Source organism: Gorilla gorilla, chromosome 14, assembly GCF_029281585.2.
Source record: "Gorilla gorilla gorilla isolate KB3781 chromosome 14, NHGRI_mGorGor1-v2.1_pri, whole genome shotgun sequence".
Taxonomy (NCBI): Eukaryota; Metazoa; Chordata; class Mammalia; order Primates; family Hominidae; genus Gorilla; species Gorilla gorilla.
This window is the reverse complement of record NC_073238.2, coordinates 104,180,804-104,194,168: the sequence shown is the minus strand read 5'-3', so window position 1 is coordinate 104,194,168 and position 13,365 is coordinate 104,180,804. Positions and strand designations below refer to the sequence as shown.

The following is a 13,365-nucleotide window of genomic DNA, read 5'->3' as shown; positions in this document are numbered from 1 at the left end:
GTGAAACCCTGTCTCAAAAAAAAAAAAAAAAACCACTGAGTCTTCTTTTATGCATAGATACTAGGAAATATGTACTTCCACTAAAAGTACTACCCAAATAAAATATTACAAATTATATTAATTGATAGAGTTATAAACAAGCTAGAAAATATAGTAAATGTTATTTACTAAACATTCATAAAATGCATTTTTCCAAGTCAGTGTCCCTTCATTTAAAATCAAAAACTAAAATGTTTAATATTTTTATTTTTGACATTAAGAATAATGTTACCTTATCATTTAAATTTTAATTCAAATCTTCATTAAATGATTTTGAATGTTTAATGAATATTTTAAATGAATCGAGCTGCAACTGTTAACCTATATGAAACAGAATATGAATTTACTAGTTTAATATTATTAACCATTATTTACCACAGTCTACATTTAGAAAAAATAATGCTCTAATGTCATTGTTTAAATTTATACTTAATTACCAATACTTAATTACCAGTTCATATTTAATTACCAAAGGAGTTGGCCATTTTTAATATTTTGGTTAAATCAAATTACATCATAATTCATTTTACTTTATTTCATTCTAATATGTATAATCTTAGGATTTTATATTTAATTTTAATTGATATGAAAAATATTGGAAATCTATTTTTAATATTGAAATTTCAATAAAATGTCACTTTAAAATAACATTTTAACAAAATTTTTAGTATTTAAATGCTAGAGATTCATCTAAAAATAGAATCAAGTACATTCACAAATACTGAAGAATAAAAAGGACAAATATGTGGATCAGATAGCTTCTGACAACAGATTGCCAAAAATATTCTCATCTATCTATTAGATGTTCTCACCTAGAGTTTATAGAGCTGAAATACTGCATTTAAAAGAGCTTATAGTCAAAATTTCAATATATAGTCACTGAACTTCCAGAAAATTCTCAATGGACATAATTCCGTATCTTAAAATATAGCCACAGCTAAATCACTATCACCATCACACACCATTTTTGGTAGTCAAGGAGTTCAGTTTTGCCTCTGTACTTTGGAACTGTGCACTGGTAAATACAAAAGCTCCTGGCCACAGTTTTCTCAATGCTCTTTCCTTAGACAGCTGTCTTGTTTAGTTGACTGATCCAGTGTGACCTGCTTATACTAGTGTCTTTCACACTCTGCCACTGCATTCTAACTTCTATTATATTATTGTTTCATTAGTTTATTTACTCATTCTGAATCCTCTTTTTCAGTTGGTCTCCTAGCAACACAATCAGCCTCCCTGTTGTCATGTCCTTGGATCACACGGATCAAAGAAACCCTGCCTCACACTGTCTCATCTCCACAGAATCCCTCTTCCAACCTTCCTATCTTTTCTATTTCCCATTGATAGAGGGAAACTTGTAGACTCTTCTCATCAACAAAAGGTAAAAAATTTATTTGTTGGCCGGGCGCTGTGGCTCACGCCTGTAATCCCAGCACTTTGGGAGTCCGAGGTGGGCAGGTCACGAGGTCAGGAGATCGAGACCATCCTGGCTAACACGGTGAAACCCCATCTCTACTAAAAATACAAACAAAATTAGCCGGGCATGGTGGCGGGTGCCTGTGGTCCCAGCTACTCTGGAGGCTGAGGCAGGAGAATGGCGTGAACCCGGGAGGTGGAGCTTGCAGTGAGCTGAGATTGCGCCACTGCGCTCCAGCCTGGGCTACAGAGAGAGACTCCATCTCAAAAAAAAAAAAAAACATTATTTCTTCATATAATTCCAGACAGCAAAGGAGTCTCCATATTCCATTCTTTATTCCATTTCTCAAAGTATAAATGCTTAATTTTTTAACCACACACACACACACAAATAATTATTGCTGTTTTTGTCTTCACTGAAATATTTGTCAAGCTATAGTCCAAGAAGCTATGAAGGTCACCAGATATCTTTCAGGGGGTCCATAAAGTAAAAACCATTTTAAAACTATTGCTAAGAAGTTATTATCTTTTCAACTGTCATTCATTTATGAATGCAGAGTTAAGTTTTCTAGATGCTAATGATGTGATGATATCATTCTAATAGTTTAACAAAATGTGGACTTGTGCATTCATGTTTTTAAATTTTCTATTTTTAATTTAATATGAAATATATATGTGTGTATATATATGTATATATATATACACATGATTTATCTCTAACAAAAGTTATTGGGCCTATCACTGCATTTATGTGTCTAATGGGGTTAAAGATAAAAAGATTGAGAACAGATTCTTCACTGCATATGTGTTGCTAGTGAGTCTTACAAGATTTACAAGTTTTGTTTTATTCTCTACCTCAGTTTAGGTGTCGGGAATGATATATGTGGTAATTTGTAGAGTAGTAGACCAAACATTGATGAGCTGACAGGTGTTAGATATGTGCCGTCTTTTGAAAGATGCTGTATTGCATCTGATAAATTTCACATTTCTGCTTTAGAAGGTTATATGTCTTTAAGTATAGGAATAAAAACATTAATGTAATAAGAACCTTAAGTCTTTGTGCCCTGAGGGTGTCATAGCAGAGATGAAGATTAGTTTTTAAAAATAATTCAGAAAAATCTGAGCCCATAATCAGCAGTGCCAGAGTGTTGAAGTTTAATGCTGGGTTATGTGAACCAAGACATAGTATATATTAGTTTTCATGCTTTCAATCAAAAATCAGAGGTATATTATTGACTGCAAGAATTCTCTGTGAATACAGCAAAGTGTGGGTGGTACTCAAAGCCAATTTAATTTATTGTGGAACAGTACCCTCCCCTGATGCCTTAAGCAGATGCCCTCTTAGCATGGACTCTATTTCCCTCTCTAGGTAATGGCATGAGAGACAGACTACTACTTGTTACAGTAAATTAAATGCTTCCCACCTCTTTATCTCAAATTTTCAAGAACTTCACTCTGATATCTGTACACTGCTTATTTTGCTGAGAACTCTTTTAAACTTTGAACTTAAGGGAGTGGAGTTGAAATCTGTCCATTAATATTTCCCAGACTGATATATTCAATCTTGAAGTTTTTTTAGAATCATGTGGACATTGGCTTACCAGATAGTCAGAACATTAGTAATGAATTTGGACTATTAACTTAGTATTAACCATGAATAAGTAAAAATAAATTAATGTGAAACATAGTCTTATTTCATTGAGTTAGGTATAGACCCTTTGGTGACTGATTCCAATTAATATGTTTCTTCTCTATTTTATAAGTTATTAGTATTTATTAAACTGTAAAGATTTAAGCTTTGTTTTATTATAAAATTATTTATTTTTATAGATTTATGGATTTTTATAAAGTCTTACTTTAAAATTTGGTGATAAGCATATGAATAAACTATAGTTTGACTAGTGCATATAGACAGTTTGAAAAACTACATATCCTTTATTTCTTCATAGACCATGAGTCAGTAAACTATTGCTTGTGAGTCAAATGTGAGCCCTGTGATCCCACTACCAATTCGTGTATGAGCTATTAATGTTTCTTATATTTTTAAATGGCTAAACAAAATTTTAAAAGAATAATATTTTGTCATGTTTTAAATTATGCACAATTCAAGTTTCACTACCCATAAACAGAATTGTATAGTAACAAGCTTATCCTATTCCACTAGGTATTATTTGTGACTGTCTCAAGCTACAACAGCTGAGTAGTTTAAACAGTAATCAGGACATGTCTTTAAAGCTTTCACCCCAAGTTTTCTCATCCACAGGTCTTAATTTTCATCCAGACCGCCTTCAGCCCACTTCTACTGACCACAAGCTTTTGGATCCTGCCCTGGGTCTCTGAGCACAGCAGAATACAGGAGAATCCCTTTCTTCTGGAGACATGATGCCTTATCTTCCCTCCCAAAGGACCATCTCTGCTTCAATTCCACTGCCAGCCACATCCTTGCTACTGCCCTCTTACTACTTCCTATTCCAGCCAAACTGTATTAGTTTTTAATTTATTTCACTCAGTTATTCTTATTACAGTTTAAATACAGAAAATACAAAATATGGATATTTATTTTATTTCTTATTATACAAGCATATCCATGTTATCTTTGATATTGCTACTTGGTCCACACAGGTGGATAAGGTACTATATTTACCATCTGACCCTTTATAGAAAAAGTTAGCTGACCCCTCGTCTAAACTATGAAGACAGAAACATCTGTTTTTTTCCTTATTGTAGTCCCACAACAGGTGCAAATGTGTCCTAAATGAATATCATTAAGTGAATAAATGATGGAAAAATTGTATTTTCCTGTATTGTCTAATAACCAGATATATTCTTATTCTTTATCTGTCACCTATTTATCCTAATTTAAACTAACTTATCTTTTCCACGAATCATTCTCAACTAACTTCAGTTGGGACTGATTTCATGAACAGACTTCAATCATTTTAACATTTCTTTGCTATTCATTTACATATTTTGCTTTTAAAGATCAAGTATAATTTTGTGAATAATAAATTATTATACTATTCGTTGCTTGTTAGTAGGTGATTAGATGCTATATCCCTTGAGAACTAAGGTTCTCTGCAATGACTTTCACTTTCTACAGCATCTTATGAATTATGATTGATATAAATGTTCACAACATGTTTGTGGAATTCAGTGACCAAATGAATGAGCTGTCTTCACAAATGAAAAACTAAACTTCAGCAAAGCAAAATACTCATCAAAATTCAAAGGTGTGTTTTAATTGGCCTGGAGTTCAATGACACTCAGGAAAAGTAAGAATACACTATACTAGTTCCAGCAAAAATTAAATAAGTACATTAATTACTTGTGTATGTTACAATAAATATGCTTTAAAAATAAAGTCATCAGTAAATAGAAGATGGCCAGCTAATGCAGCCAGGTGGAACAGCTCCCACTGAAATGACTGGCGTGCTTCTAACAGCTCTTCAGAGGGAAGATGCTAAGTGGGTAGGGAAGGAAGGCACAGAAGCTGGACAAAGCTGGGAACACCGTATGGGGCTATGGCACAGAGGGACTCATTTTTGGACCGCAACAGCTCCAGGGGAATGGGTAAGTTAAATTGGCAAGCAGCAACCTTGTCTTGCCATGGGCCTCTGGAGCCCCAGCAGTAGGAGACCTCAAACAACACGAACACTCAAGTTGGCAGAAAGAGCTTTTAGAGAAGTGGGAGGAGCAGCAAGACAGCTGATGTGAAGCCCAGAAGGTTTGATGCAGAAACATCTGAAGTGGAGTATGGACAGGGATGGCCATTTCTCTAGACTTGACTTGCTGCCATAGGAGACCTTAGCCCTAGGGGAACTGTCAAACTGATTTCTGCAGGGTGGTTTTGCCCATCAGATGGGGCTGGTCTGATCTAAATAACCCTTGGTCTGCTGGCCTCTCCTGGCACCTCAGCTTGGGCATGCCTGTTTGCAAGGAAGTCCTGGGTGCCCTACAGACCCACATTATGGCTTTTGCACTTGCTGACTGTGCCTAACTAATGGATACCTCCAGTCGGGTGGCTCCTATGGCCATACATAGGCCCACCTACTCCCTCCCCATACTGCAGCTTCTTCTGGGCCCACACTGAATGATCTCTCCTGCTTGTGGGGCACAGAGGAGACACCCAGACCTGTGCTTGCCAGCATCTTATCCCCAAAACAACTCCAACTCAAGTGCAACCATGCACACAGTGTCCAGTAGGGGCCCACTGAAGCCCCAACTGTGTTGCCTGTGCCACTGTGGTGCAAGTCTGCAGGAGACTGCCACAACTGACAAACCTCAACGCCCCCAGCACAATAAATTCCAAAACTTGAGGAGCCAGAGAGAAAAGCTGGGGCACAATAAGTGTCCTTCAGAATTAGAGCACACAGTACAGGAATCAGGAGTTGAATGTTGGCCCCCTAATACGTTCCAGAAATTAAGCCAGTCTGCTGAAACCACATTATACCATAATCAATCCCTCACAGTCATCAAATAGGATTAAAAAAATAAAAAAACATCCAAATGTCAGCAATCTAAAAGATTGAAGGTAGATAAACCCACAAATATGAGAATCAGCACAAAAAACTTGAAAAACTTTAAAAGCCAGAATACCTTCTATTTTCCAAATGATTGCATCACCTCTCCAGCAATCATCTTTCCAGCAAGGCTTCTGAACCAGGCTGAGGTGGCTGAAATGACAGAAAAAGAATTCAGAATATGGATAGGAATAAAGGTCATTGAGCTACATGTTGAAACTCAATGCAAGGAAGCTAAAAATCTTCATAAAACAATGTAGGAGCTGACAGGCAACACAGCCAGTATGGAAAATAATGTAGTCATCCCAATAGAGCTGAAAAACACACTACAAGAATTTCATAATGCAATCACAAATATTAATAGCAGATTTAACCAAGAGGAAGAAAGACTCTCAGAGCTTTCAGACTGCCTTTCTGAAATAAGACAGTCTGTCAAGAACAGAGAAAAAATTATAAAAATGAATGAAGAAAATATCTGAGAAATAGAGGTTTATGTAAAGAGACCAAATATATGACTTATTAGTGTCCCTGAAAAGGATGGGGAGAGTGGAACCAACTTGGAAGACATATTTCAGGACATTAGCAACGATAACTTTTCCCAACCTAGCTAGAGAGGCAAACATTCAGATTCAGGAAATGTAGAAAACTCCAGTAATAAACTTCACAAGAAGATCATCTCCAAGACACATAATCATATTTTTCAAGGCCAAAATGAAAGAAAAAATGTTAAAGACAGCTAGACAGGAAGGTCAGGTCACTTAGAAAAGAAAGCCCATTAGACTAACAGTGAACCTCTCAGCAGAAACCCTTCAAACCAGAAGAGATTTGGGGCCAATAGTCTACATTCTTAAAGAAAAGAAATTCCAACTCATAATTTTATATCTGGCCAAACTAAGCTTCATAAGCAAAGGAAGAATAAAATTATGGTCAGACAAGCAAAGGCTGAGGGAATTCATTACCACCAGACTTCCCTTAAAAGAGCTCCTGAAGGAAGCGCTAAATATGGAAAGGAAAAATTGTTACCAGCCACTACAAAAACACACTGAAGTACATAGACAAGTGACACTATAAAGCACCCATATAAACAAGTCTGTAAAATAACCAGCTAAGATCATGATGACAGGGTCAAATCTACACATAACGATACAAACCTTTAATGTAAATGGGCTAAATGCCCCAATTAAAATACACACAATGACAAACTGGATAAAGAACCAAGACCCATTGGTATGCTGTCTTCAAGAGACCCATCTCACAGACAATGACACACATAGGCTCAAAATAAAGAGATAAAAAAATCTTACCAAGGAAATGGAAAACAGAAAAAAAGCAGAGGTTGAAATCATAGTTTCTGACACAACAGAATTTAAACAAAGATCAAAAAAGACAAGGGCATTACATAACAGTAAAGGTTCAATTCAGTAAGAAGATCTAACTATCTTAAATATATATGCATCCAGGAGCACCCAGATTCATAAAGCAAGTTCTTAGAGACCTTCAAAGAGATTTAGATTCCCACACAATAATAGTGGGAGAGTTTAACACACCACTGACAATATTAGACAGATTATTGAGACAGAAAATAAGCAAAGACATTTAGAACCTGAACTCAGCACTGAATCAAATGAACCTCATGGATATCAACAAAACTCTCCACCCAAAAACAACAGAATACACATTTTTCTCACTGCTACATGGCACATAATCTAAAATTGATCACAGAATCAGAAGTAAAATACCCCTCAACAAATGCAAAATAATTGAAAATCATAACAATGTCTCAGACCACAGAACAATCAAATTAGAAACCAGATTAAGAGATGTATTGAAAAACATACAATGACATAGAAATTGAACAACCTGCTCCTGAGTGAATTTTGTATAAATAATGAAATTAAGACAGAAATCAAGAACTTATTTGAAACTACTGAGAAGAAAGACACAACGTACCAGAATCTCTGGGACACAGCTAACACAGTGTTAAGAGGGAACTTTATAGCACTAAATGCCCACATCAAAAGTTAGAAAGATCTCAAGTTAACAACCTAACATCACAATGAAAAGGACTAGAGAAGCAGGAGCAAACAAATCCCAAAGCTAGCAGAAGACAAGAAATAGCCAAAATCAGAGCTGAACTGAAAGAGATTAGGACAGAAAAAATATTCAAAAGATCAACAAATCCAGGAGCTTGTTTTTTGAAAAAAAAATAATAAAATGGATCATTAGCTAGACTAATAAAGAAGAAAAGAGAGAAAATTCAAATACACACAACTAGAAACAACAAGGAGGATATTACCACTGACCTCATAGTAATACAAACAACCATCAGAGAATATTATGAACACCTCTATGCACATAAACTAAAAAATCTAGAACAAATGGATAAATTCCTGGACACATACATCCTGCTAAGACAGAATCAGGAAGAAATTGAATCTTTTAAAAGACCAATATTGAGCCCTGAAATTAAGGTAGCTATAAATAACCTACCAACAACAACAACAACAACAAAAAGCCCAGGACCAGATGGATTTACAATTGAATTCTTCCAGATGTTCAAAGAAGAGCTGTTACCATTCCTGCTGAAACTACTCTAAAAAATTCAGGAAGAGGGACTCCTGCCTAACTTATTCTATGAGGCCAGCATCATCCTGATACTAAAACCTGGCAGAGAAATAACAAAAATAGTCAACTTCAGGCCAATATCCTTGATGAACATAAATGCGCAAAAATCCTCAATGAAATATGGGTGGATTGAATCCAGCAGCACATCAGATACCTTATTCAACAGAATCAAGTAGGGTTTGCCCTGGGATGCAATGTTGATTCAACAAATGCAAATCAATAAATATGATTCATCACATAGCAGAACTAAAGACAAAAACTACATAATTATCTCAATAGATGTAGAAAAGGCTTTTGAAAAAATTCAACACTACTTCATGTTAAAAATTCTCAATTAACTAGGTGTTGAAGGAACATATCTCAAAGTAATGAGAGCCTTATATAACAAACCCACAACCAACGTCATACTGAATGTCGAAAAGCTGGCACTATTGCCCTTGAAAACCAGCAGAAGACAATGGTGTTTTCTCTCACCACTCCTATTAAACAGTCTTGGAAGCCCTGGTCAGAGCAATCGAAAAGAGAAATAAATAAAGGAAATCCAAATAGGAAAAGAGGAAGTCAAACTATCCCTGTTTGCAGACAATAATACTATATCTAGGACACTCCATAGTCAGCCAAAAATCTTCTTAAGCTGATAAACAACTTCAGAAAAGTCTTTGGATACAAAAATCAAACATCCCTATACACCAACAACAGTCAAGGTGAGAACCAAGTCAGAAAGACAATCTCATTCACAATTGCCACAAAGAGAATAAAATACCTGGGAATACAGCTAACCAAGGAGGTGAAAGATCTTTAAAAGGAGAACTACAAACCACTGCTCAAAGAAATCAGAGATAACACAAACAAATGGAAAAACATTCCATGCTCATGGATAGAAGAAATCAATATCATAAAAATGGCAACACTGCTCATAGCAATTTATAGCTTCAATGCTAATCCTATTAAACTACTACTGCAATTCTTTACAGAACTAGAAAATATTATTTCAAAATTCATATGAAACAAAAAAAAAGATCAGAGCTCGAATAGCCACGGCAATCTATCCTAAGCAAAAAGAACAAAGCTGGAAGCATCACACTACCTGACTTCAAACTGTACTACAGGTTTACAGTAATCACAGCAGCATGTTACTGGTACAAAAACAGACACATAGACCAATGGAATAGAATAGAGAACCCAGAAATGAGGCTGCACACCTACAACTATCCAATCTTCAACAAACCTGACAAAGACAAGCAATGGGGAAAGGATTTCCTATTCAATAATAGTGCAGGGCTAACTGACTAGCCATATGCAGAAGCTGAAAACTGGACCCCTTCCTTACACCATATAAAAAATTAACTTGTGATGGATTAATTACTTAAATGTGAAACCCAAAATAGAAAATCCCTGGAAGACAACATAAGCAATACTATTTAGGACGTAGGAACTGGCAAAGATTTCATAGTGTAGTCGCCAAAAGCAAAAATTGACAAATAGATTCTAATTAAAGAGCTTTTGCACAGTGAAAACAAAAACAAAAATGAAAACAAACAACAACAACAAAACTATCAACAGAGAAAACAGACAACCTACAGAATGGGAGAAAATATTTGAAAACTGCATCGACAAAGGTCTAATATCCAGCATCTATAAGGAACTTAAACAAATTTACAAGATAAATCTACTCCATCAAAAGTGGGGAAAGGACATGAACAGATGCTTTTCAAAAGAAGACATACATACAGTCAATAATCATATTAAAAAAAAACTCAACATCACTGAACATTAGAAAAATGCAAATCAAAACCACCATGAGATACCATCTGACACCAGTCAGAACGGTTATCATTAAAAAGTCAAAAAGTAACAGATGCTGGCAAGGTTGCAGAGAAAAAGGAATGCTTATACACTGTTGGTGGGAATGTAAATTAGTTCAACCATTGTGGAAGACTGTGTGGAAATTGCTCAAAGACTTAAAAACAGAAATACCATTTGACCCAGCAATCTCAATACTAGGTACATACACAGAGGAATTTAAATCATTCTTCCACAAAGACACATGCATGTGTATGCTCATTGCAGCACTATTTACAATAGCAAAGGCACAGAATCAATGTAAATGCCCATTAGTTATAGAATGGATAAAGAGAATGTGGTACACATATACCATGGAATACTATACAGCCATAGAAAATAACGAGATCATGTCCTTTGCAGGAACATGGATGGAGCTAAAGGTCATTATCCTTATCAAACTAATGCAGGAAAAGAAAACCAAATACCTGATGTTCTCACTTATAATTAGAAGCTAAATGATGAGAACACATAGAAGGGAACAACAGACAGACAGTGGGGCTTATCAGAAGGTGAAAGGTGGCAGGAGAGAGAAGAACAGGAAAAATAACTTACAGGTACTAGGTTTAATAACTGGGTGATGAAATAATCTGTATAATAAGCCCCTGTGACACAAGTTTACTCATGTAACAAGCCTTCACATGTACCCCTGAACTTAAAATAAAAGTTAAACAAATAAAAAAATCACATTCAAAAATTTGATACCTAGTTTTTTTAATTAATGATTATGATTGAGAAGAGATAAGAATGTAATACTTCAATTTTATGACTAGAAAATAGGAAGGATTTTCATGAATCATTTTCAAAGTAAGAAATACTGTTATTAATCATTTTGCTTTATTTTTATACCATGTACTGACAGATTCAGTTATCTGAAGAGTTTCAGTAGATACTAGTAATGTATAAACATTTTTGTAAAAATATGAAATTATGAAGCTATTCTTGCAGTTTCTTAGACATCTAAAGTAAATCTGAAAATTCTGTGCATAAGAAGAAATCAATTCTTAATACAAAAATGCAAACTACAAAAAACTTATTTTGCAAAAGGACAGACATAATATGTGTTGTCCCTTATTTTTTATTCCTTTACAAAATGAGACATTACAAGGTATTTTTATTCAATATCATACTTTAATTACATAGATGCTATTAACTTAAACATTTTCAAATTTTAGCTGTTTGGGAGAACAGAGTTAAATTATCTGCTTTCAGATTTTTCCAAAAAGTAATGAACAATTTTGGATAAATGTCCTTAGATAACACTTTTTTTAACTGTAAAATACTTTTCATTACATATTCTTCAACTAGTATAAGCACATTTTTAACTAATAAATATATGTACACACAAACAGGCTTTCCAGGGTCATATTGCTTAAATTATTCATTATTGGATATAGTGTTTGAAAACCAAAGTCTGTACTATTACAGATGCAACTATAGGCAGAAAAGACAATTTCGAATATATATTTGCATATCTCTACTTTTAGATTAAAATTTATACTCAAGTAACTTTAACATTATTTAACTAAAAGTATTTGAGAATCTGTTATAGGCAAATTAAATTTACTTTTATGATAACATAGTATGCTTATCCTAACAAATTATGTACGCTTCTATTTAATATTTACTTCTACTTAATATTTACTTCTATTCATTATTATACTTAAGATTCTGGCTAGAAAGAATATTAAAAGCCACATAGTTTGAAAGAAACACATCACAATACTCTACACTGAAAATTCTAATAAATGTTCAGAGGATGAAAAATAGTTCAAGTGAATTTACTAGGCCATAGGAGAAAAGTCTATATAAAAATAAAATGGATTTCTATAAACTGTTAAGGAATACTTAGAAAATGGAGAAACTATTTTATTTCCAATATCAGTATAAAACATGAAATAAACATTACAAACTTAACAAAATAAGTGCAAAGTCTATGCATTCAAAACTATGAAATATTGCTAAGAAAAATTAAAGATTTAAATAAATGAAGAGAATATGTTCATGAATTGTCACTTTTAACATTGTAAAAATTCTCACCAGATTGATTTATACATTCAAGGCAACCCTTGAATAAGGCAACCCTTATCCAAATCTGTTAGTTTTGCTTTTTATGAAATTGATACGATGATATTAAGATATATATTAATGTGCAAAGGATATATGAGAGAGTAAACAATTCTGAAAGTTAAAATCTTTACAGGAATATATTACCTGGCTCTGACACTTATAATGAATCCAGTTATAAAACTATTTAGAATGATAAAACAGAATGAAGGGTTCAAAATATACCCACATATATGATAAATCAATGACAAGGTGATTCTATACAGGAAAGATAATTTTTTAAAGAAATAGTGCTTTAAAAAATGGGAAAAAACTCTCTCTAAACTGCAAACCATTCACAAAGCTATTTAGAAAAGAGTAGCATGTGGATGGATCATGTATTTATACATAGCATTAAAACTATAAAACTTATTTAAAAAATAGTAGAATATCTTTGTAACCTTAGGGTAGACAAAGATTACTTAGCTATAACACAGAAAAGATGAGCTATTAAAAGAAATGACTAGACTTCATCAAACTTACAAATTCACTGGAAGGCATCACTATGAAAATATAAAGGCAAACTACAGATGGGGAGAATATATTTCCAGTCAATATATTTGAAAAATTACTGTATAAAATATAAAAATAAAACTTGTAACTCAATAAGAAAAATAAAAGAATTTCAATCCAAAACTGGAAAAAAAAATTAAAGAGACACTTTATCAAGGAGAAGGTATTAGGTTGGTGCAAAAGTTTTTTTCCACTGAAAATCACAATTACTTTTGCACCAACCTAATACATGGCTAATAACCACATTTAAAAATGTTAATTGGTTATCATGGATATGCAAATTAAATACACTAGGACATATTGCATC

General features: G+C 33.9%; 1 long non-coding RNA gene across 1 annotated transcript; it reads left to right on the top strand.

The window, feature by feature from the left end:
• The first annotated feature begins 1,241 nt into the window (after positions 1-1,241).
• LOC101128554 (uncharacterized) lies at positions 1,242-4,246 on the top strand. Its single transcript, XR_002008400.3, has 2 exons — positions 1,242-1,417; positions 3,716-4,246. It is a non-coding gene; the product is annotated as an uncharacterized lncRNA (long non-coding RNA).
• The last annotated feature ends 9,119 nt before the right edge of the window (positions 4,247-13,365 follow it).